We start from the raw sequence: 27,766 nt of genomic DNA on the forward strand, positions 1-27,766 counted from the left end.
TTTATTGCCAAATATATTATATCACATTAGTGTATATAATAGAACAGAGCATTCTTTCTCTTTCCCTGTATATGTATATAGCGGTGATTTGAGTCAAAAGAAGAAAAACAAATGTGCAATTATATTGTTTATAATTACCTACATAATTATCTTTACCACTTTTTGTTTCATATGGATTCAAATACTTGCCCTGAGCCTAAAGAACATTCTTTAATATTTCTTGTAAATCAGGTTATCTTGTAACAGGTAATCTCAGTTTTGGTTTACCTCAGGATATCTTCATTTTGCCTTAATTTTGGAAGTTAGTTTTGTTTGATATAAAATTCTTGGTTGTTTCTTTCAGCATTATGAACATGTTTCCCTTTGTCTTGTCATCTTTGAGTGGTCACCTGTTAATCTTCTTGTGGCTACCTTGAACATAACACATTATTTTCTTTTGACTTAAAGATTTAAGATTTTCCTTTTGACTTTCAACATTTGTATATGGTGCATTGTGGAGAATGATCTCTTTCTGTTTTTCCTATCTGGAGTTTATACCCACTGTTTTGACATCTCAATTAAGCTTGTGTATTAGTCAAGGTTTCCAGACAGAACCAAAAGGATAGATAGACAGACAGATAGATATAGATATGTGAGAGCGTGCTTATTAGTGGGATTTGCTCATGTGATTATGGATGCTGGGAAGTCCCATGATAAGCTGTCTGCTAACTGGAGACCCTGGGGGGTTAGTAGCATGGTTCAGTTCAAGCCTGAAGGTCTCAGAACCAGAGAAACTAATAGTATAACTGTCAGTCTGAAGTCAAAGGTCTGAGAACTTGGGATGCTGCTGGTTTAAGTCCTGAAGTCCAAAGACTGAGGAACCTGGAATTCTTATTCAAGGACAGGATAGGAAAAGTGAATCCCAGCTCCAGTAGATAAATTGGCATATTTGCTATTTTGATTTTGTTCTCTCTGGGCCCCCAGCAGACTGGATGGTGACTATCCACATTGAAGGCAGATCTTCTACACCTAGTCCACTGAGACTCACATGCCAATCTCATAACCCCCACAGACACACCCAAAAATAATACTTTACCAGGTTTCTAGTTTCTAAGTAGACCTTAATCCAGTCAGGTTGACAACTAAAATTAACCATGGCAACTTTAAATTCCCCATGACTGCTACAAATAAGTTTAGTTCTTATGAGAAGAGCCCTCTGTTTTTATAGATTGCCTCTTCCACTTGGCAAAACCCTGTCACTGCTGTGGATATGGGTGTAGGGAAAGTGACGTGCTTATCATGAAGTAACACACTTGCTTTATGGGAGTCAATGGACGAGGCAGTGGCTTTTCATCTTCTTTGTTTGCCTCCCTTGTTGTAGAACCTCTGCCTTATGAGAAAGCTGGGGTGCAGGAAATTGAGGTCTAGTATTCTTGCTCTGTCATGACTGGGGTAGAGCTTCTAAGTGGGTGCTGGGCGATTGTAAGGAGCTCCAGACCTCAAAGCTATTCTTGCTTGTGGTGGAACTTCTATATCATGAGTATGTGTGTATGTGTGTGTATGAGTGAAATATTCTGATGGTCTTCTCCTCCCAAGGAGTTATAATAATCATAGAATAGGAATTGGGATTTGAGGAATAGCGAGTCCTATGTTTTTAGGTCTGCCTGCCTGGAGCATAGCTTCTGTCATGCTGAGCTGTGGGGTGAGGGGGCAGGTGCTGAGAGAGAATGGCAGGTAGTTTTTGATGGCTTAAATACCATAAGCACAGATAAGTTAAGCAATTTGATCAAGGTCACAGTCAGTAAGTGTTTGAGCCAGTATTCAAACCCAAACAGTCTGACCCTAAAATCTATGCTGTTGAACATTATACAATGCTGCCTTTCACACACTTGCATTTATACATGGTCTTGGCCAAACCTAATTCTCTATCCTCTTCTTGTTACTCCATGGCTTGTACTTTGCACTTTAACCTAGTGTTTATGTTTATTTCCACTCACCAGTTTTTGTTTTTCTTCTTGATTCCGTCCACACCTTTGTTTATACCGTGTTCTTTACTTTTCTCCTCAAAATGCTTATCTGAAGCCTAATGGTCTAATTTCTGTTTAACTTGTGAAACTCAACATGTATTTGAACCAGTTCAGGAAATTTGTTCTAATACACATCATGATTCTATTACTCTACAGACTCATGTATCATGCAATTATTATTAGACAAAATGACAACCATCCATCCAAAAGATCAACTGGCCTTATTTTTAGGTATTTGATGTACGTTATTTCCTTAGATTTAAGAGGTCAATAACTAGCAACTCCAGGTTTTTTGTCCATTAAATGTATAAATTAGTATTCTAGTGGCAACAATGAAAATATATTCTCAGCTCTCATTAGATAATGGAATTACCAGGCTTTGAATTCTTTATTTCTCAAAAAGTACTAAACACAACTTAAAGAGAATTGTTAGAAAGAGCTACATATATTCCACAGTTATATTTATTCTAGAAGACATAAAATGTGTTTTTAAACACACTATACATGCTTTAAATGAGTTTTTCTTTGCTACAATACTGTCAGACTTTATTATGGGTTATTAGGTAACAAACAAAATTAAATAAAGGAAACAAAGTGTGTAAAATTATTTACTATGTCTCCTGTAATAGTGTTGCTGAGAATACTGTTTATGTTAAGATGTGGTTTCATATTAGTTTTCCTTTTTCTTCCTATCCCTTCTTTTTTTTCTTCTCCTTCCCTTCCTTCTCCTTTTTCTTCATCTTCTATTTTTTGAACTATGTGTGTTGTGTGATTGCAGCTTTCCCATTTCTTTTGTCAGAAGATTTAGAGAGAAATCCATGAGTCACTGATTTAAAAACTTATAAATGTTTATGTTATACAATTTTATATCTCACTTGGGAGATACTTAATCTCTACCCTTGCACTTTCTACTTACATTTGGATATATGTTATCTTGGAGAATTAAAAAACATTGCTGAAAAAAATCAAAGACGACACAAACAAATGGAAAACATTCTATTCTCATGGATTGGAAGAATTGATATCAGTAAAATGGCCATAATGCCCAAAACAATGTACAGATTCAATGCTATTTCTATAAAACTACCAATGTTATTTTTCACAGAATTAGAAAAAAAACTATTCTAAAATTTACATGGAACCAAAAAAGAGTATAAATCATGAAAGCAATAATAAGCAAAAATAACAAAGCTGGAAGCATCACCTCACCTGACTTCAAAGTACAGTACAAGGCTACAGTACCCAAACAGCTTGGTATTGGTACAAAACAGACACATAGACAAATAGAACAGAATAGGTAATCCAGAAAGAATGCTACACGCCTACAACCAATGGATCTTTGACGAAGTTGATAATAACAACTGGTCTGGTGTCTATGAGAAACTCAATAAACATTTTTTCCTTCCTGTAGAGAATAGAAAATTTAATGAATACCTATTAAAAGTGAATAAGTATATATTAACAATAAAAGTTGGAGAGAGAAGGCAATAGTTTTTCTTATGGGCTGAATTTAACTTAGTAAGGTTAAATCACATTTCAGAATTTCTGTCAAATGAATCAATAATTTCACAGGAAATTATACTTTTCCAGATATCTTACAATTCAAGTTTGTAATAACATTAAATATTGTGCAGGAGAATTTAAGGAAAGTACCAATGCCAAAAATGATCTAAAATTTTCCTTGAAGAGGCAGACATGTATGTTTTGTGAATCTTCTTATATTGTAAATAACACTTAAAAAAATGAAACATGTATCTAATGTGTGACACTGACTTTTTTTCCTCCATTGAAACAAGTACACAGAGGAATAAACATAATTAAAATGTTTTCTTCTGTATTTGCATGGGTTATTCTTTCTACAATTCAGAGGCAGCATTTCATCACTTGTAGAAGGAAGCCTTCATCAGAATAATCACAAACAATACATGGTATAGAGTTTGAGAGCTGCTATTCCCATGCGCCAAGGAAAAGGAGATGCTGCAGAAACTGATATTTAATTGGAAGCCTCTTGCAGAGAGAAAAAATTCTTCTGGAAAGAGGGCCAGCAAAGTCAAAGAAAGAGTTCTTAATATTATAAGGAATACAGATACTTGTCTTTTCATCACAAAAATAACCAATAAGAAAAAAAGGGTTTTAAAGATTGGCCAAGCTTAAACTATATTTACCAATTGTGTAACTTCTTTTAAAGTTAAATATAATTATGTTGTGGAGGTTATGTCTCTTTTTCCAGCATTCTTGAAAGTAAAAGATTTCCACCACTGTCTATTATTGTCCACCAAGAAACATATGAAGAAGCAAAATGAATTTTAATAATAGCATAAAGACTGAGAAAGACACATGTAAATATAGTATTTTAAGGTTCTTATGTGAATAAAGTGATGTGTTCTTATTTAAACATGTATATACAATCCCTATATCAACCAACATAAAAGTTAAAAATAAATCATTAAACTGCCCACTCAGTTTTAAAAGGGGATAAGAATACAAGTTAAATAGTATAAAGATTAGTTAAAAATAAAACAGTGACATGACAAACTTAGACAATTTCAATAATTATGTTAAATATAGACTAAGATACGAACTGTCAGATCAGATAAAAAAACAAGACCCCACTATATGCTGTCTACAAATCCTATTTTCAATAAAAAGATACAAATTAAAAGTAAAATGATAGAGAAAGATACCCTATGCTAAAATAGCTACAGAAACAATATTAACATGATCCACTTAATACATAAAAGACACTTGGCAACATCCTGCATTCATTTTATAAAAAATAATAAATTTACCCACTTCCTCAACTTGATAAAGGATATCTACAGCTAATATCCAGTACTTATTGCTGCAAGCCTCAGTGCTCTTCTCTTGATGTTAGAATCAAGGCAAGTGTGTATATTCTCACCATTTCTAGTCAACATTTTCCTAGAGACCTGGCCTGTACACTAGGGCAAGAAAAAGAAATAAAAGACTTTTTGGAAACCAAATGTCATGATTGCCTATGCAGAAAATTTAGTGAATAATACCAACAAAACTTTCTGCTAAAATTAATCAGCAAGTTTTACAAGGAAATAATATACAAGATCAATATATAAAACTCAATTATACTTTTTTTGCAAATAATGAAAAATCAGAAATTGAGATAAAAATAACGTTAAAATATCACCAAGTATAAAAGCACCTCTAGAATATTTGAGTAAGGAGTTCTAAAAGTGTGTTCCTCAATAAAAGCAATCATAATAGGGCAAAACTTATCAAAATCAACTTTTTCAGAATTCTGGAATAGTTGAGAAGGCCTGCAAAAATTCAAGGAGAATTTATTCAAGAGAAATGTCTAAATCCTGGGGAAAAATTTCCTGCTTTCCTTGGGAATGGCAGGGAGGGGGCAGGGAATGTCAGGATATTTTGTTATGCTGCTAATGACTCTGGGATCACAAAATATATAACAGGGGCATTGGCAAATAACAGTATCTTTTGATATATCAAGTAGCACATTACATTTTACATGTAATAGAAAACCTTTCTGAAACATAATTTCATATTTTAGCTTCATCTTTTATAGGTTATAAACACACAAGCCCAAATGTAACTTATGTTTGGTAATGCTAAATTATATTTACATAGATATCAAAACAATTGTTTACATTTTTAGTATCATTAACAAGATCAATTGTTTTGTTAATGTAAAACTATAGCCTCTTGTATTTGTGAATTGTTGTTTTACATAGCTAAGGTATTTAAATACCTATTTATGAATTCATTTATATTAACTAAACTACTTTTTTATCATCAAGCAAGATAAACATTTACTGAAAATTATGTATTTTATAGAACAGGTGAAACTTTTACCAATACATTGCTGTTTTACCACTTATCAAATTTTATTTTTATCCTATGATTGGTCTAGCTTGGAAGCTAAAAATTAAGTGGAATTATCGGATATCATAAGAATCTGCCTGATTTAGACATCATGAATCTAAATGTTCTTATTACTTTTATTTTAAAATAGCTTCCTATGGGTTTCTAATTCAGACAAATTGTTTGAATTTCTGAAACAAATAAGCAAAATAGAGTCTTGATATTGTTTGCTCTCTGAATTTATTACTGCTTAGATCAAAAAAGCTGAGGAAGGATGGTCTCATGATATTGAATTTGTAACACATTACATTCTAGAAGATACAGACTTGGAATTAAAATTCAACTTGACATTTTAAAATGTTATTGAATTTACTATCAGTCAGAACATTCTGTAGAACAGAACATTTTCATTGAATCTATGGCAAACTATTTTGGTTTGGCATTTAGGACTCAATTACTTTGGAAGGACATTTGCCCATAGAAGCTGATTGATTCATTCATATTCCATCCCCAAAGATATCATAGTTTAAAAAGGGAACTACATCCCCATTCCTTAATGTGTTGCTTATTAAATAGTCATGATTAAGCTTATGTTTCTGAAATAATAACTACCTTTGAGATTATTTTACCTTAAAAATATAGCAAATTCTAACATAATTAACAAAATATAAAATAGTGGTATCATGGGAGATTTCTTTTAGTGCCCACTAATACTTGGGTAGTATTCAAACATTTTTATTAAAATTATCCTGTTGGTTCCTTGTGTTCTATCAGTAACAAGATTAGTTAATACACAGTGATTTCCATGGCAAGAATTTAGACTGATAAAAGTAAGAATTAGGCCAAAACACTAAATGCCTAGAGTGTGATTAGTAACATTTTTCTTTATCTCAGTACTTTTGAACAAGTCACTGACTTTTCTGAGCAGTATAACCTTTTAATTTTAATTTTCTTCAATGGATGTCTAAAATTTTTGTGGTCACTCTTCTTCAAAAATAAATAACACTATTACAGAAATCAAACTTAGTAAAGAAACTGAGTTGATGTCAATACATATATATATATACTATATACACATATATACACATGCACACATTCATACACATATATACTCTTTCCTGCAATGTGGAATGTCCAATTCCGTTCATCACCAACCTTTCTTAGATCACTTTCTTTTCCAGCTCTATCTAATAAGCCACATATTCAAATGATCTCTTGTCTGTATCATTGTCTTACGTAAAGTTCTGTGCTGGCTCCTTGCAAATCAGATTTGTTTTATCTCTTTAGGTTTGTGTCTCCAGTGTATCTCCTGGCTAATCTTTATATTCTCATTACTTTTCACATTATTGCTTATGAAAAAATTTTTTCTTTATTTCTTATCAAGAAAGTCCTCTTTTGGTGACATTTGTATCTTTGTATCAGAGATTTTTAACCTTTTCTTATGCTATGGACAACTTTAGCAGGCTGGGAAGCCTGAGTCATTTTCCCAAGAATAATGTTTACTTTGGATTACAAGAGAAACTAATTATATTGAGATCCAATTGTTTAAATAGTAAAGAATAACTGTATTATATAGTAATTTATGTGCCCCTTTAAAATTATTAATATATTACAGTGGATCTAACAATTATGATTTTGAAATGGTGATGAGAGTAAACAAGATTTTGTGGTATCTATAATGATACCAAATTATCATTATATGAAAATATGTGTAATATGAAAATTTGCATAATTTTTATTGGTGACAATGTCACAGACACTGCTAATACCTACTATGGGTTTTTGCCTACATTTGTAATGGGATCTCAAGACCCAAGAATGAGGATTCTGCTTTATATAATTTTCTCTGCTGGTCTAGAACATTTCTCTCACCCCCAGAGGAAAATTGCTGCCCACCGTAGTCATTTCCCATTCTTACTTCCAACCTTAGGGAATTACTGATCTGGCTTTTGTTTCTGTAGATTTGTTTTTTTATTTTGAACACTTCATATAAATGAAACCATATGATATGTGATCTTTTGTGTCTAGCTGTTTTCACTTAGCATAACATTTTGTCTGTTCCTTCACTTTGCAGCATGCAACAGTAATTTGTTTCTCTTTATTACTGAAGAGTATTCCATTATATGGATATACTTTTGAGTAATGACGCTATAAGCTTTTGTGTAAACATTTTGTGTAGCCAAATATTTTCATTTATTTTGGGGAGAGACCTGGGAGTAGAATTTATCAGTCTTACAAACTTTAACTAATGTTAAAGTTTTAAGCAATTGTTAAAATCTTTTCCAAAATAGGTGCACAATTTTACATTCCCTCATCAATGAGGATTTCATCTTTTCTACACCTTCATTAACACATGTACATGTCTGACTTTTGATTTAGCTTTTCTTGTGTGTGTAAAGCATGATCTCATTGTGATTTTACTTCATATTTCCTTGATGTCTAATGATGTTAGCATTTTTCATGTGCTCATTTGTCATTTGTATGTCTTCTTTGGTAAAATATCTATCCAAGCTTCCTGCTCAGTTTTTAATTCGGTTATTTGTCATCATCTTATTAAATTGAATGAGTTATGTATTCTAGCTAAAGTCTCTTATCAGATATATTGCTTGCAAATGTTTTCTTCTAGCCTGTAGCTTGTATTTATACTTTCATAAGGGTATATTCTGAAACACAAAAGTTTTAAATTTTGATGACAAACTTTGCCTAAACCAAGATTATCAGAATTTACTCCTGTTTTATTTTTAGGTTTTATTTTTGCTTCTTACATTAGTTCTAATTTTATATTATGTCATATATTAAGTCTAATTAGGTACTAATTTGTAAGGTCAATTCTGAGTGCACTCTGAGGTATGGGTCTAATTCATTTTTTAATTATGAAGAATTGAAAGTTATTTAAATTTCTTTTGCCCTTTAATACATCAAAAGTCAGGCTTAGTAGTGTTGGTAAATAATATTATGGGGAAATCTATACAGAAAAATGAATGAAGAAACTGTTAATTTATTCTTTAGTCCCTAAGGGAAGTGTGGAAACAAAAATAGAAAAGAGACAAAAAATTTCTGAATTATGTTCTGATTCTCTTTTCTGTGGGCCTTGTCTTACTAAGGAGTACATTATGTTAATGATCATAATTGAAGCTAGGAGCAGACACATGTTACTCATAATCACCGTTGGGAGTGTACGTGCAGACTCCTCATTGGCCGCTCTGTACCAACTGGCATGCAGCTACATCAGAGTAAATTTGGCAGGACAGTATGAGTTGGGCAGCTTGAAAGAGATGGCTAGATTAAGTCTTCTTGAGCCATATTAGTTCCATAAAACATAGACACAGCACCGTAGGTGATTTTTTTTTAGCAGCATCCTTCATACACAGGGTAAGGCGGTAGTATAAGAGTCCTGCAGAATAACCTGACTGAGCCAGGGTTTAATAGGAGACATGGCCATATTTGATTGGTCTCTGTCCAATTGATCTCAGACGGATTAAGCAAAGAGATGCTACTAGTTCTTTTTCTTTTTTTTGTTTTTGAGATGGTGTCTTCCTTGTTGCCCAGGCTGGAGTGCAATGGCACGATCTCGGCTCCCCACAACCTCTGCCTCCTGGGTTCAAGCGATTCTCCTGCCTCAGCCTCCTGAGTAGCTGGGATTACAGGCATGCACCACCACGCTCAGGTATTTGTAATTTTAGTAGAGATGGGGTTTCACCACATTGGCCAGGTTGGTCTTGAACTCCCGACCTCAGGTGATCTGCCCGTCTCGGCCTTCCAAAGTTTTGGGATTACAGGCGTGAGCCACCACGTCCGGTGCTACTAGTTCTTGTCTAAGTCAAAAGAGACAAGCTTATCAGTTACATCAGCTACAATATTCAGCTGAAAGGGCAGCAACACCCTAATGGAAAAGAGACATCACTTCAAAGGGAGGTAAAAGCATCTACACTTGATAACTTAGACATTTTTTAACTGCCCTGAGTTTACTCAGGTGGTGTGCGCTTCTCAACTAAACCACACCCCAGTCCTCCCACTTGAAAAATGTCAGAGAAAAATGAGCAAGGGAATGGGTAGGCCACAGGAGGGTCTAAACATTTTGGTATCAGCCTGAACACTACCTAACCACACTGATAAAATGATCAGAAAATAAATATTTAAATTGGATTGATCATTAAAAGAATCTCAGTAAGTAGCAGAGGGTTAAAAATGATCAATTCAGCTACACACAAAATAAGTTTGGCAGGCAGCTCTGAAGAAACTCCCAATAATCCCCACTTCATCATATCCATGCTCCTGCATAATTCCCTTGCCTTGCATGTGGGAAGAACCTAATAACTTGCTTTTAAGAAATAGAACATGGCTAAAGTGATGGGATGCCACTTTCAGGATTCTTTTCTACAGAAGACTTTGACTTCCATCACCCTTTCTCTTACTGACACCCTTGCCGTGGTTCCGATGAAGCCAATTACCATATTGTGAGATGTTCTGGGAAAGGACCACATGGCAAGGAAACAAGGGAGGCCTCTGACCAACAGCTTGTGAAGAATTGAAATCTTAGTTACAAGTCAGCTGGAACAGAATCTTACCAACCACTATATTAGTGAGTTAGGAAGTGGATCCTTCCAGTAAAGCTCTGAGATGAGGGCAGCATTGTGAAAATCTCAGGCCTGGAGGAGCCACCTAAGCCACACCTAGATTCTTGGTCCACAGAAACTGTAAGATGATAACATTGCTGTTTTATGCTACTAAGTTCTGGAGTAATTTGCAATGCAGCAATAGAAAACTAATAATTTACATTACATATATATCTGGAAAAGGGTGATAAATAAATGTTTTTTGGTCTACAAAATATAATGGTGACTAGAGCTTACAAAGGGTCTAAAAATGTTTTCCTTTTCATATAGTTGAGTGTGAATTTGGGAAGGTACAATTGTACTTATTCTCTCTAGCATCACTGAAATGAAGCCTCTTTGAGCATCACACAGTTGTATATATATCACACAGAGTGTATATATGTATACACTGACTGAAGTTTACACACCCAGGCACATCCCCCAAAATTTCTTTCAATCATTGCACACTAAGGATACCGTGGGGAGTAGGAAATCATGAAATTTAATTAAAACTTGAAAAGCATGATGTTTCTTATGGAATATAAGGAGCTAACAAAATACACTTAAGAGTGTTTAACTGTTGGTTTTGAATTAACATAGTCCAACAAGCGTATTTGACAGGTGAATAACCATTATTCTTTTTCCTGGAAGAAAAGGGCATTCTTGAAAAATGATGGAAAGATTTAATTACCAACTTTCCATGACTAAACCTCAGTACAAACCCAGAAGCTAAGAGTAGGGTGGAGAAGGCAATGCCAAGTTAATTATTAAATACAAAAATGGAAACTTGAAAAAATGGAAACTTGAAAGCGCTTAGGGAAGTGGAGCTGAACCTAGTAGCAAAATCAGAATTATGCATAGGAGCCAAGATCAGGAAGGCACTCTGAAAGGATTAGGTAGCATGGAACTGAGGTGCTAACAAGGAATAACTTAATTTTGCAAACTGTGTGATGCTCAAAGAGGCTTCATTTCAATGATGCTAGAGAGAATAAGTACAATTGTACCTTCCCAAATTCACATTCAACTACATGAAAAGGAAAACATTTTTAGACCCTTTGTAAGCTCTAGTCACCATTATGTTTTGTAGACCCAAAAAACATTTATTTATTATCACCCTTTTCCAGATTTTTTCTAATTTTAAAATTAATTTCTTCTCCCATTCAGGTCTCAAATATACCGTTTAGACCTTTAGAAAGCTGGCAAAAACTGAAAGATCTTGTCAACTCTGAAAACAGTGTATAAGATAGAATATTTGCTAATATTCTCTGGCTGGCTATATTAGAACCATATCCCTGCCACTTACCAGATGTGTGACCTTGAACATGTCATTTAAATAATCTGAACCTGTCTCCTCATCTGAAAAATGGATATGATAATATTAGTTACCAATATAGGATAATTGTGAAGTTTAAATGAGTAAACATGTATAAGGAGCTCATAATAATATCTGGCACCAAATAAGTTAAAGATAATTGTGAATGGTGTTAATCATATTATTTTTATAAAATTGCCCTTGCTCAGAGGTACCACCTTGAATCTATAAACGAATTATGATTTTTTTTTTTTTTTGAGATGGAGTCTCACTCTGTCACCAGGCTGGAGTGCAGTGCCGCCATCTTGGCTCACTGAAACCTCTGCCTCCTGGGTTCAAGCAATTCTCCTGCCTCAGCCTCCCAGGTAGCTGGGACTACAGGTGCGCGCCACCACGCCCAGCTAATTTTTGTATTTTTAGTAGAGATGGGATTTCACCATGTTTGCCAGGATGGTCTCTATCTCTTGACCTCGTGATCTGTTCACCTCAGCCTCCCAAAGTGCTGAGATTACAGGCGTGAGCCACTTTGCCCAGCCATAAATTACGATTTTTATTATTTTTATTTATTTTGTTTATTTTATGTTACAGGGTACCTGTGCAGGATGTATACATTTGTTCCATAGGTAAATGTGTGCCACGGTGGTTTGCTCCACAGATCAAACCGTCACCTTGGTATTAAGGGCAGCATTCATTAGCTCTTCTTCCTGATACTCTCCCTCTCCCCATCCCTACCCCTAACAGGGCCCAGTGTGTGTTGTCCACCCCTGCATGTATCCATGTGTTCTCATCATTCCACTCCCACTTACAAGTGAGAACATGAAGTGTTTGGTTGTCTCTTTCTGCATTAGTTTGCTGAGGATAACAGCTTCCAGCTCCATCCGTGTCCCTGCAAAGGACATGATCTTGTTCCCTTTTATGGCTCCATAGTATTCCATGATATATATATGTATCACATTTTCTTTATCCAGTCTATTATTGATGGGCATTTGGGTTGATTCCATGTTTTTGCTATTGTGAATAGTGCTGCAGTGAACATATGCATACATGTATCTTTACAATAGAATGATTTATATTTCTTTGGGTATATACCAAGGAATATGATTGCTGGGTTAAATAGTATTTCTGCCTCTAGATGTTTGAGGAATCGCCACATTGCCTTACACAATGGTTGAACTAATTTACATTCCCACCAACAGTGTAAAAGCATTCCTTTTTGTCTGCAACTTCTCCAGCATTTGTTGTTTTTTTGGCTTTTTAATAATTGCCATTCTGACTGGCATGAGATGGTATCTCACTGTGGTTTTGATTTGCATTTTTCTAATGACCACTGATGCTGAGCTTTTTTTTAAATATATGTTTGTTGTTCACATGAATCTCTTCTTTTGAGAAATGTCTGTTCGTGTTCTTTGCCCCCTTTTTAATGGGGTTGTTTTCTTCTTGTAAATTTAAGTTCCTTGTAGACTCTGGATATTAGACCTTTGTCAAATGGACAGATTGCAAATTTTTTCTCTCATTTTGTAGGTTGTCTGTTCACTCTGATGATAGTTTCTCTTTCTGTGAAGTTCTTTAGTTTAATTAGATCCAATTTGTCAATTTTTGCTTTTGTTGCAATTTCTTTTGGCATTTTTGTCATGAAATCTTTGCCTGTGCTTATGTCCTGAATTGTATTGTCTAGAATTTCTTCTAGGATTTTTATAGTTTTGGGTTTACTTTTAGGTCTTTTATTCATTTTGAGATAATTTTTGTATAGGGTACAAGGAAGGGGTCCAGTTTCAGTTATCTGCATATGGCTAGCCAGTTCTCCCAGTACCATTTATTAAATAGGGAATTATTTTCCTATTGCTTGTTTTTGTCAGTTTTGTCAAAGATCAGATGGTTGTAGGTGTGCAGTCCCATCTCTGAGTTCTCTATTCTGTCCCATTGGTCTATGTGTGTTTTTGTACCAGTACCATGCTATTTTGGGTACTGTAGCCTTGTAGTATAGTTTGAAGTTGGGTAGCATGATGCCTCCAGTTTTGTTCAAAAAGTTACGATTTTAGGATCATTGTGGCCAAATGTTTGGCTAAAAAACCTGCTTATGACTTACAGCATTGGCTTTTTAGAGTGGTTATATAATATTTCATTTCTATTTACTTTGGAAATCTACTCATATTTTGTTTTTGGATCCGGACAGATTTTCTATGACTAATTCTAGTGTTTTAGACTGTTATTGGTAATTCCAAGAAATAGTTTACCCCACAGTAAATGATTTTGTTTCAGTAGAGATCAACTGGAAGTCCTACACCATCAGTAGTTTCCCACTTAAAAGTCCTCTTTTGGCACCTTGCCATCTCCCTAGAATGATGACTACTGGCTGCTATAGATATGAAACCTTTCATTCCCTGCTTCCCTACTAAATATAACATAAATACGATAAAATTTTAAGACCTATCTTAACTCGTTAGCTATCTCACAAGCTACATTATTGTGCTAAAGTAGAAGTTTCTATTTAAAAAGTCAGACTGGGCCTGGCGCGGTGGCTCACACCTGTAATCCCAGCACTTGGGTGGCCAAGGCAGGTGGATCACTTGAGGCCAGGAGTTCAAAACCAGCCTGGCCAACATGGTGAAACTCTCTCCCTACTAAAAACACAAAAATTAGCTGGGTGTGGTGGCACACACCTGTGATCCCAGCTACTCAGGAGGCTGAGGCAGGACAATTGCTTGAACCCAGGAGGTGGAGGCTGCAGTGAGCTGAAACTGTGCCACTGAACTCTAGCCTGGGTGACAGCGCAAGACTCCATTTCCAAAAAAAAAAAAGAGGAAAAAATAGAAAAAAAAAAAAGTCTGACTGAACCTTTGACCTCTTGAAAGAAACGTGTGGTTGAGTATCATTTCTGTATTACAGTAACAAAACTAAAACTGATCCAATGACAAATTCGTATATCTCCCTGACATCTTTGTTTTCTTCTGCCTACTATGCTCCTTACCCTCTGGCATGATTTTTTTTTTTTTTTTAAAGAGATGAACACAATGTCTAGATAGGTATTTCTAGGAAGATGAAAATTTGTACTTGAATGAATGACAGAATTAAATAAATGAACCCAAATTTTGATTATCTATTTCTGTCAGTCTACACCCAGCGTTTTCACAGTCAGTCTTCTGTAGTTATCTTGGCCTCCTTTCTACTTAATGATGTTCAGGTTTATTGGTCACCCATGTGTAAATGTAATCATTTAGGGGTAAATTCAGCCATGGCTTGGACTACAGAAACTGTCTGAAATCTGAAACTGGAGGACCCATGAAATCCTAGAAAAATAGCACCTCTTTGTTATCAAATTATTTTCTTCGTCTTTCTCCAAAACACAGGAACTATCTCTTAAAACAAATTCCTTATATAAGTAACTTTTTTAACCACTTTTTATGTTGCACACTGTGTCAAATACCTTGAATGGGTTACTCGATTTAATTCTCATAGTTACCTTGTGAGATATGTTGTTTTATTTTGGTCATAATTTCTGTTTATTTCATATATATTTGAAATATATACAGATTTTCTCTGCAGAAGTGTAGGGAGAATTTAGATTTAACCTGTTATGTGTTCATTTTAGTTCCCAGTATGTTCCTATGTCCATAAAATGTATCCTCTGCCTTCAAAAAAAGGGCTGTTTAATTCTCCCATGTATTTTTACCAGTTGGTTCCAGTTTGTCACATAGTTGACGGAGAGACTTAAATTTAATCTTGCTGAAAGCAAAGAAAGATGATTTAAGGATTTTCAGAAAGAAAAAATATTTTTGGAAAAAGGTTATTAATAGCAGTTTATACATTGTAGAACATAGCAGAGTTGCATATAACTATTGCACAATTCATTTGTAGAAAAAATTTTATGGTTCAGCATACCATTTTAGCTTGTGGAAAAGTTATTTATATAATGTTTAGTTTCTAATTTCTAATATTAAATATGCCATTTCGGATGACTTTTAAGAAATGAATTTGTAGGGACATGGATGAAATTGGAAATCATCATTCTCAGTAAACTATCGCAAGAACAAAAAACCAAACACTGCATATTCTCACTCATAGGTGGGAATTGAACAATGAGAACACATGGACACAGGAAGGGGAACATCACACTCTGGGGACTGTTGTGGGGTGGGGGGAGGGGGGAGGGATAGCACTGGGAGATATACCTAATGCTAGATGACGAGTTAGTGGGTGCAGCGCACGAGCATGGTGCATGTATACATATGTAACTAACCTCCACATTGCGCACATGTACCCTAAAACCTAAAGTATAATAATAATAATAATAAATAAATACATACATACATAAAAAAGAAAGATAGTTAAAAAAAAAAGAGAAATGAATTTACAAAATTTAGTATCCGTGAGGTATTTTTTCTCTCTACATCAGTTGTTTTGTGGCCTCAGGAAAGTTAGTACATCTTGATATGCCTCAGTTTCCACTATGAAATGGATGAAATAGTAATAATAACTTCTCATAAAATCATAAACTTTACTATTCATAAAGTATTTAGAAGAATAATCCAAAAAGTACCACATATACTTTTACAGATTCATTGCTTTCAGGATACCTAATATGCATTATTTTAGAAACTGAGTTAAATTTATGAATGCTATACTTTCAAAATCATTTTCCACTTGAAGTAAAACACATTCAGAAAAGTTCCTAAGGTATGTATGATTTTTGCTTCAATGAATTACCACAAATAAAATATCTATATTTCCTAGAACTCTTATTCCCATCCCCATCATGATCACATCTCTTTTCCCAAAAGTAATGTCTATACTGACATGTAAAACTATATATTTATAGAGATATTCTATCTCTCTCTAGAAACTCTAACAATAAGCTTGAATTTTATAAGGGAGTTTTGGTTTCCACATAGCTTAAAATATCGTGTGTGTGTGTGTGTGTGTGTGTGTGTGTGTGTGTGTGTATGTGTGTCTACTTAAATGTTTTATTCTGGAAAATTTTGACTAATCAAAAAGTAGAAAAAATATTGCAATGAATTTTCATGTACCATAACCTAGCTACATAAATCATTCACACATGGCTAATCTTACTTAAATTATATCCCCAGTTCACTGCTTCTATAATTTTTGAATCAAATCCAATATGTCATATTATTTCATCATTAAATATATTCAAAGTATCTTTAAAAGATAAGGGATTTTTAATAAGTAAAACCAAATACTATATCTAAAACATTATCTATTTTAAAATATCACATATATACAATCATACATTAATTTTTCCAGCATGTAGAGTGTGTTGTGGGGGGTGGTCTGTGATGCTGAGGTTTTTGTCATTAATTTGGAAACCAAGTCCACACACTGCATTTGGATGACAGATTTCCTATGTCATTTTTAATCTATAGATTCTTCTTTCTATGATTAACTTTCCCCTGCAATTAATTTGTTAAAATAACTGCATTACTTATACTGTAGCTTTTCACATTCTCATTTTTATTGATTTCATTCCCGCGTGAGAATCACATTTCTTACGTGTCAAAATCCTCATGTAAAGTAAGAAAGAAATAATGCCGTAACATCTTCAGTTAATTGCTTAAGGCCTGCTTACAGAGAAATAAGCTCCACTGTGTTATAGCTCAAAAGGGTCACATTCTCTTGTGGATACATAGAAGTTTTGTTTCCACATGGATAATGTATGGAAGTGCAGGTTGTTTGAAACCACAAATGTGGAAATTAATAGTGCTTTGATTTCTGCCTACACAGAATGAGTTTATTTGAAATACTATTATGTTTACAAAATGTTTATATACTCTTTACTGACAACTCTTGCTCTGGTGTTCAAAGGGCAATTCAGCTTCTGCTTTAGAAAATATTGGTGTTGAATTTTAAATGATTCTATACTGTTTTATGTCATTTAGGCTATATGTACAATAGGATTTTAATTCATTGTTATAAAATCCTCATAGAATCAGATCAAGATTTTTTTAAAAAAACTTCTTTCACCACAGATTTAAGTCTTCATTCATATCCCCCACTCCTGGATTATAACTTAGTCTCTTGCTTTAGTAAGAAGACTGACTTTTCTTTACTTGAACTCTTTGTATATGAAAAGATAGATAAATTTCAGTGAAATATGGAGCACAGTATTAGTGATTAAGTGCCCGGGAAATGTAGATCAATGATCTGGGCTTGTAGGAAGGCTATGCCACTTGCAAGCTATACGACTGTAGATATATTACTAACACTGGATTTATTTCCTTTTCTATGAAGTGGGTTTAAAATTGTATTTCACGTCATAAGGTTAATGTGACTATTAGCTGAGATATGTTTGCAAGGTTCTTGACACCTTCTCAGAAAAGTTCTCACTAAAAGTTAACAGTATGATGCTATGACGATAATAATCACAATTTTGCAAGTAGTGTGATCATCTATTTTTCAGTTCATCCAACACACCACTTGTAGATTAATTTCCTGGAGGTACATGTCTTATCACCAATTTGTTCCTTCACAAATGTTTTATCTCATAGGTACCTTACATGAAGATTTGCTTTAGGAGCTAGAAATACAGAGATGAATAAGGTAGGTTTCCTTTATTGAGTGGTTTATGTGAGAAACAAACTTATGCATCCAAACACAAAGAATGGATTCAGAGACTCGGAGAATAGCAAAAGTGAGACTTTCAATGACGGCTCTGTGAGATTAGGTGTTTGACAGGCAAACACACCCAGCACAGTTTTAACAAGCAATTTAACCCCTAGTGTGCAGGCCCCTCCCCCAGTTCCTTATAGTCTGAGTACTATGGGGTCACAATCTTCCTGGACATCGCCTATTGATTGTTAGGTAGGGGATTTAGGTGGTTGTTTTAGGCTGGTCTTGCTGCATTTTGTTTCCACCCACGATGCATTGCAATTCTGGTTAGCTTAGGGGCTTTTCAAGTATTTGACTTATGACCTAAGTAGCCAGGCAGGCTGATAAGAACAGATAAAATAAGCTACTTTGCAGGCTAGTTAACGTTTATCTTAGACTAGACTTTTTTGGTTTGGGTGAGGGCAACTAAGGAGTGGGGAGTGGGGAGAGGGAGGCCAACAAGCAGGCCTTGGCTATCCAAGCAGGGGCTTAGTACATCCTGTTTCTTCTGTAGTTTGCTGACCTAAGCCAATTCAAGGCACTTTGTCTTGGAAATGGACCACGGTACACATTATTTCCTTCAGTTTACAACCTACCTTTCATTTTATGAAATTTTCACTAACCCCTAATTGACTTAAGAATTGATTATAAAGCTTTTGTATTTAAGGTTGCCACAATACGCTTAATAACAGCAAATTGACTTCATTTCTTACCACTAGTTCATGAGGCACATGGACTTCTTATTCACCAAATGATCTTAACTCTCTCATCCTTATGTGGAGGTACATGCATTGTGCTTGTTCGGTCATCACTGCCTTAATATCTACAGCTCATTCTTCAAGTGCTATGTTATCCTTTACTGAATCCTATAACTAAATTTGAACTTTTATTTTTCTCTGAACCCCCTTAGCCTCAGTGCACATTTTTTAACAGCACGTATTCAGCCTTCTGACTTGCTTATGTAAACATTTGTGTTGTTTTCTGACTCCCAACACAACTTAGCCATTATTATAAACTCCTTGAGTATCATAACTGTAACACATATATTTGGGAGCCTTTTAGCACCTAGCAACATGCTTGTACATAGTAATAGAGCAGTGCTTTTTAATTTGAATACACGAAAATACATTCAATTACCATAGTAATATCATACTGATGTTATTCTCTGTTTTAATATAATCCTATGAAGAAAAGGGTTAATTTTCCTCATACACAGTTAACATATTTTGTTCTTTATGGATGGCAGAATAAAGACTACCACCATCCCATTGATGTTCATTCTGGTTTTTTTTCTTAATGAAGTTTCTAGCTGAGTACATGACTGCCCAAATAAAAGCTAGACTTTTTCATTTCCCTTGCTGCCAGGTGTGTCAACGTAATAGTGTTTGGGCCAATGAAATGGAAACAAAGTGATATATATAATTTCCAGGTCATGCCCTTCAAGAGAAGGTATGCACCCTCCCTTCCCTTGGATTCTTTTCCAGTGGCTGGAATGTAGACGTGAGGATGAGCTTTCTTGGAATGTGCACATGGGGGCAATACCTAGGGGATGGTTCAAATGGGAACAAGTAAAAAAGAGCCTGTGTGTTTGATCTCAGGGCGTCAGCAAACCAGCCTGGACTTCTTATGACCAAACTGTTAAATGAAAGTAAAATTATCTCTTACTTTGATTTTTTGTTGTGCTTGTCAGTTATAGCAACCTAGCCCCCATCTGAAATAAAATCAGTTGTTTATAAATTAATTTTTAAATTTACATAGTTAATGTATTTTTTTTAGAGTAGCAATAGCTTTAGATAAACACACACGTCAGAATCCTAATGCAGAAACTTGAGAATAAATGAGCAGGTGTTTTCACATATATATATATGTGTGTGAAAACACTTTAATTACACAAAGAAATAAAAACAAACATTAGAATATGTTCTTGTAGAAAACTGTATTTTAAGTGTAAGTGAAAATATATTAATGATATGGTTTGGCTGTGTCCCCACCCAAAATCTCATCTTGAATTGTAATTCCCATAATCCCCACGTTTCAAGCGAGAGACCAGGTGGAGGTAACTGAATTGTGGGGGAGGTTTTCCCCATGCTGTTCTCGTGACAGTGAGTTCTCATGAGATCTGATGGTTTTATAAGTGTTTGGTAGTTCCTCCTACTCTCATTCTCCTTCCTGCTGCCTTGTGAAGAAGATGCCTTGCTTCTCCTTTGCCTTCTGCGATGATTGTAAGTTTCCTGAAGCCTCCCCATCCATGCTGAACTGTGAGTCAATTAAACCTCTTTCCTTTATAAATTGCCCAGTCTCGGATATTTCTTATGGCAACATGAGAACAGACTAATATAGTTAACATGCTGATGATATCCAAGATAGATGTTACATTTTTCCTAGTTATATTTACTTAATGTAAAATGATATAAATTATTACTAATGACACTAACATGAAGTTAAGGTCATTAATAGTGAAAATGTTTAGGTTTTAAACCATGTCAAATTATGTCAATTTACACATAGCAAATATCAACGCATTATGCTTAACATGAAAATAACAAGGCAGCAGCGTGTGCGGCCCTTTAGTTCTATGGCTGACAGAATCATTTGAGGAGCTTCTGATACATCTTCCTAGGATACCCTGCAGACTGGTTTATTTAAAATTTCTCAGGATGTCTTTGGGCTCCTGAGTCTTATTTGTATTTTAAAAATTCCAGGGGGTTCTGACGAACAGTAATTTAAGCACTATTGCTATGAAGTAGTTTTAGTGCTCCAGTCTAAAAGTTAAAAATAAAAGTAGATGGCAAGCTTGAAGAACTTTTTGAGTTAATGTGAAGGAATGTTTTTTATTGATACATAATTGTATATTTGGAGTATTTGTGATATTTATACATGCATACAATGTGTAATGAACAAATCAGAGTAATAGGGATATCCATCACTTCAAACATCTATTATTTGTTTTGGTAATACTTCAAATCTCCTCATCTAGCTATTTTGAAATATGCAATAAATTCTCATTAACTGTATTCATCGTACAGTAGTGCTATCAAACACTAGAATGTAGGACAAAGGCAAGGAAGTAATTGAAAACAATAAACTATTAATCTTCAGAACAGTGTTCTGTACAGAAATTTCAATTGTAAAATAGTCTATGATTTAATAACTTTATAGGCACTATGCTTCTTTGGAATTATTTTTGATTTCTTAGTGTTTATAAAGATTTGTTTTCTGTATTGCTTCGATTACTAACTTCTTTACTGGAAATTTCTTTGATGTTTCAAATTAAAAATGTGTGTAGCAGATGTATACAAATATCTGTAAGATAAAAGAATATAATTATTATAGCTGTTTTCAACCATCAGGTCTAATATATCGATAACGTTTCAGTAAAAATATGCCCACATAGACATCTATTAATTATGCAGCTTTGTAAAAACTATGAATGATATGAAAAACTACTTATTAAAATAGGTGCTACAGAAACATTTTTACCTTTAAAGCTACCAGCTTTAACAGTGTGATTTGTTTATTACTTGAGGTATATTTGTGGGGAAAACTCAATAATCAATATCATTATTATTAAAATAATCAATGATGAATTAAATAAAAAAACTTGCTATCTTACACCATTTTAGGAAGTGAGAAATTACAAATTGATACATTTTAAAGATATCAATTCTTTTCTTTTGCCTATGATAGAATAGGGCACATAATGAATGCTCAATATTTGCTTATAATATATTTTAATCGAATTAAAGCAGACCAAATATGAAATTTCTGAGGGAAAAATGTTATACTACCAAATGTGTTTACCTCATTAGATTTATAAGTTTGCTAGCAGCAAAGATAATAACTGTTCAGATTTCTGCTATGACCCCAGTGTCTGGTCAAAGAACACCTACAGATAAGGTTGCTTGCTATTTTTATAATCCATAATTTAACTCACGGAAAAGTCATATGCAAGACTGAAGATGAGGACTTTGACTATTTATTCCAACTACCTAAACTTATCAAATTATACTTCAACATACATTGAAGTAGTAATTATAAAGTAAAATGTCCCAAACTATCTGGTCAAGTGTATTTTTTTCTAATTATTCAATTACTTCCTCTGATTAATAATGTTTTCTTCTTTCTTCAAGACAATTCTTTGGGGTGTCTTTTACATCCCAAATAATTTTTTTTTGTTTATTTCAAATACAAATGACTTATATGCAGTAGAAATGAGATTCAACTGAACATCTAAAGCCACCGGTATCTAATTAGCTATCACCAAGGGACATCTTTGCACCTATACGCACTGTTAAGACCAATCAGTATGACAAAAATAAACACATTTTTCTTTATTAACAATTTGGAGTTTAACTTCTTTGGAGTCTTCTAGTAAAATTTCAAAATCCATCATTACAAAAAGCTTTGCAACTTTAGTCTAGTTGTACTAAACTAGTAACTGATTACATTTTCCTAGTACTTGATGGCATTTTCTTCTGTTTGGAGTAATTTGAATTGCAAATACACCTAGGAAGAAACTCCTAAAATGTTGAGACTTGTGGTTTACTCAGTGTATTTCTATATGCAAGCAAATATATACTTGATGTTAGCACATATCCTGACCAACGTTACCTGAGAATATTCAATTTAATAAATTATTTTGTATTCAAAAGCACATTGTTAAACCAGGAGTGTGCTGGGACCTGTTAACATTTTTCATTTTATGTTTATAGTCTCTACTCAGGAAATTGTTTTTCCTTCTGACCCAGGAAAGGCACAGGATATTTTTTGTAAATCCATTTCATCTCCATTTGCTAGTTTTAATAATGAAGAAATGTCTTACTGGCAGATTGGTAGTTTTCCTTTACTAGAAGTTTTCCCTTATCAGGAAAGTTTTTCCTTACCAGAAAGGAAACAAAGACTAAGAAACGATTGAGAAAAGGTGGTGTTTCAAATCTCAGTTTACCCAGTAAACCTCATTATACCTACAGAGAATCAGATAAATTGCTGTTTCAAAGCCTGTTTGATCTCTAGAGCTGAAAACAGATCCTTTTTTTGACACTGGGTTTTTAAGAGCCTGGTCATTTTCAAAAATGTGTTCCATTATTATTTTTCCTGAAGAAGTATTCATTTTTTTCCGAAAAGTTATTCAATTTGCGCTTGAAATATATATGATTATTATAACTTAAGGTCATATAAAAACCACAAAGCACAGGCTATCAGATAAAATATTTACCTGATGCCTTAATGTGGGCTATATCTAAGATAAGTGGGAAAAAAAGAATCTATAAACAAGTTGAACTTCAACTTGAAGTGAATGTTTGGTTAGAGGAGGAGGACAAATCATTAAAGGCATGAGAGAAGGTTGTGATATCTTTTGTATTGTCTAAGAAGGAAAGAGCTGAAGCCCACACATGTGCCAGCACCACACCTAGCACTTCAAGTTAGAATAGAGAGAAGTAATTGAATGTGGTTGAACCAATGCCAGAAGCAGGAGGAAAAAGTTAGAGTTGATGAGCTGAAATATTATCTCAGGATGTAGTGTACAGTTTTATGTTCTTAAAGTCCTTCCTCGCTGGTTTCATCTATCTTACCGAGTGAGAAATTCAAAAGTGGAGCAAAGCAATTGTTTGTCTTAATGAGCATGCAGATAATATAGTGGAGAATATATTGTAATTCATGGCTGTAAGTGAACGTATTTTATTTTTTAGAAACACAATTAAGGATGGACATAATTTCGTTATTTAAAAAACTTGAAACACATGCTAATATATTTTCAAATAACATTTTAAAATGGATTTGGGGACTCTCCATTCCAAGGAAACAATTTTTATTTTTTCTCTCCAAACTTAATTATTTCAGAGACTTACAATAAGCATGAATTTTTGATTTAATACATTTAATTTCCTAAAAAAAGTAGCATAGAGAAAATTGATAGCAGTCAACCTTTATCTGATACTTTGTCATCATTACCTAGACAATTTCTAATATTGAAATAAAACACTAGGTAGAGGAATGCTTATATAAAACCTTAGTTAACGTATAGAAAAGTAAGAATGAAGACAACAATTAAATAGAACATTTTATGTGTACTAAAGAAAATGCCCTATTACTTGGCTATTGTCAAGTTTTGAATTCAGTAGCAATAGAATAAGTAAATTATTCTTCTATATAGTGATACATATTAGTAATACTGGTGATTATATGATATCTTCCCTGAAATAAGCAGATGTGAGTAAACTGGCTATCTTTTTAAAAGTAAAAGTTTTCAATAATACCTATATAATTCACAATAATTCTTATACGTAAGGTTGATCTCATGATACTAAATTTTGGGACCCTCACATTTGTGGAGTTCCTGCTGCAGAGGCATCATTGCCAATGAATGTTTCATAATGACAGCATTTCCTAATTTCAGTGCTAAATTTGATATGGTCTCAGAAGATTTGTTATTTTGACATCAAATTAAACTAATAATTCATTCTGCTCTTCTATTAATAGAGATGTATTCATTGAAAAATTGCCATCTGCCAAGTACTGAGGTAGGCTCTGGAATTTATGGATGAACTCACCACATTTTTTTACTTTCCAGTAAATTGAAATTCTATGGGAGAGAGAGGATGATCATTTACAAGGACAGTGATTTCACAGGTTACTATGTGCTTACTAAACGCAATCATGGATGTCAGAAAATTCTTCCTGAATGAGGACTGCCTGAGAGCACAAAAGTATAAGGAATTATCCCAGAGTTTGGGAGAGGGTGGACATAGGCATGGGTGCAGGAAGGCAATAATGAGAGTGAGAGTGGATATGTTGGACTGTGTCATCTCATGTTGCAAATAACAATTCTCAAATTCATGTTCATGCCAGCATTTATAAGAATTTCCATTATTCTACATTCATGCAAATGGTAATATCACTATTTTATTTACTTTATAAATAATTTCAACTTTATTCAGGGGATACATGTGCTGGTTTGTTACATGAGTATATCATGGGATTCTGAGGTTTGGGTTATTAATGACCCCATCATCTAAACAGAGAGAAATTTGGAAAACGGTTTGGCATTATATATTAAAGTTAAACATACACAGAACTTGTGACATGACAATCCACTTATAAAGGCATATGCCAATGGTGTTGTATTCATAGGAGAATTATTCAATAGCCAAATTAGAAAACAAATGTCCACCCACAGAAGATTGGATAAATGAATTGTGCTATATGCATTGAATGAAATAATATACACCAATAAAATGACCTATTAACAATTAGATGACATAACATGGATAATCCTCACAAATACAAAGAGCAGCAAAAGAAGCCAGACACAAAATTACACACTGTGTAAATCAATTGTGTAAAGTTCAAAAGCAAGAAAAACTATATTGTAGTATTAAAGGAAGTAGAGATGGGAAACAGGACACAGAAAAAGGCCTTCTGTGCAGACAAAAATGTCCTTCTTAACCTAAGCACTGGTTACACAGGTGTCCCATTTGCAATGATTCACTGAACCTGCACATATATTTTTGCCCCCCTTAAGTGTGTTTACTTCCCATAAAAAGTTCAAATTTCATAATAATATCCTTAAAAGAAATTTATCTTTTAAAGAAATTTTACTTCTGGGAATTTTATTCTTTAGATATAATGCATCAGTGTGTTAAAAATTAGGTTCAAGCATTTTTGGTGAAAGCAAAAGACTGAAAGCAACTTAAATACCTATCAGTAGATGACAGATTCAATACATTATAGCACATTCAGGAATACTATGGAAACTTTCATAAGAATGAGGCATCTCTGTATGTGCTAATACGGGACAATCTCCAACATATTTTTAAAAAATCGGTGGGACGGGGGGTGTGATGGTTAATATTAGTTGTCGGCCTGATTGGATTTAAGGATGCCTAGATTGTTGGTAAAGTATTGTTTTGGGGTGTGTCTGTGAGGGTGTTGCAAGAGGAGATGGACATTTGAGTCCGTGGACTGGGAGAGGAAGACCCGCCCTCAATTGGGCACCATCCAATTGGCTGCCAGCCAAGCTAGAGCAAAGCAGCCAGCACATCAGACTCCAGGTTTTTCAACCTTTGAACTCTTGGACTTATACCAGTAGTTCGCCTGGGGTTCTTGGGCCTTTGGCCACAGACTGAAGGCTGCATTGTCAGATTCATTGCTTTTGAGGCTTTTGGACTCAGACTGAGCCACTGCTGGCTTCTTTTTTCCCCAGCTTGCAGATGGCCTATCGTGGGACTTCGCCTTGTGATCATGTGAGCAAAATCTTTCTAATAACTCCCTTTCATATATGCATATATCTTATTAGTTCTGTCCCTCTGGAGAACCCTAATGCAGTGGGAGATATAAAACAGTGCAGGATAGGCAGGCCAACATTCAGATTCAGGAAATACAGAGAATGCCACAAAGATACTCCTTGAGAAGAGCAACTCCAAGACACCTAATTGTCAGATTCACCAAAGTTGAAATGAAGGAAAAAATGTTAAGGGCAGCCAGAGAGAAAGGTCGGGTCACCATCAAAGGGAAGCCCATCAGACTAACAGCAGATCTCTCGGCAGAAACCCTACAAGCCAGAAGAGAGTGGGGGCCAATATTCAACATTCTTAAAGAAAAGAATTTTCAACCCAGAATTTCATATCCAGCCAAACTAAGCTTCATAAGTGAAGGAGAAATAAAATACTTTACAGACAAGCAAATGCTGAGAGATTTTGTCACCACCAGGCCTGCCCTAAAAGAGCTCCTGAAGGAAGCACTAAACATGGAAAGGCACAACCGGTACCAGCCACTGCAAAATCATACCGAAATGTAAAGACCATCGAGACTAGGAAGAGACTGCATCAACTAACGAGCAAAATAACCAGCTAACATCACAATGACAGGATGAGATTCACACATAACACTATTAACTTTAAATGTAAATGGACTAAATGCTCCAATTAAAAGACACAGACTGGCAAATTAGATAAAGACTCAAGACCCATCAGTGTGCTGTATTCAGGAAACCCATCTCATGTGCAGAGACACACATAGGCTCAAAATAAAAGGATGGAGGAAGATCTACCAAGCAAATGGAAAACAAAAAAAGGCAGGGGTTGCAATCCTAGTCTCTGATAAAACAGACTTTAAACCAACAAAGATCAAAAGAGACAAAGAAAGCCATTACATAATGGTAAAGGGATTAATTCAACAAGAAGAGCTAACTATCCTAAATAAATATGCACCCAATACAGGAGCACCCAGATTCATAAAGCAAGTCCTGAGTGACCTACAAAGAGACTTAGACTCCCACACATTAATAATGGGAGACTTTAACACCCCACTGTCAACATTAGACAGATCAACGAGACAGAAAGTTAACAAGGATACCCAGGACTTGAACTCAGCTCTGCACCAAGCGGACCTAATAG

Source organism: Pongo pygmaeus, chromosome 3, assembly GCF_028885625.2.
Source record: "Pongo pygmaeus isolate AG05252 chromosome 3, NHGRI_mPonPyg2-v2.0_pri, whole genome shotgun sequence".
Classification (NCBI taxonomy): Eukaryota; Metazoa; Chordata; class Mammalia; order Primates; family Hominidae; genus Pongo; species Pongo pygmaeus.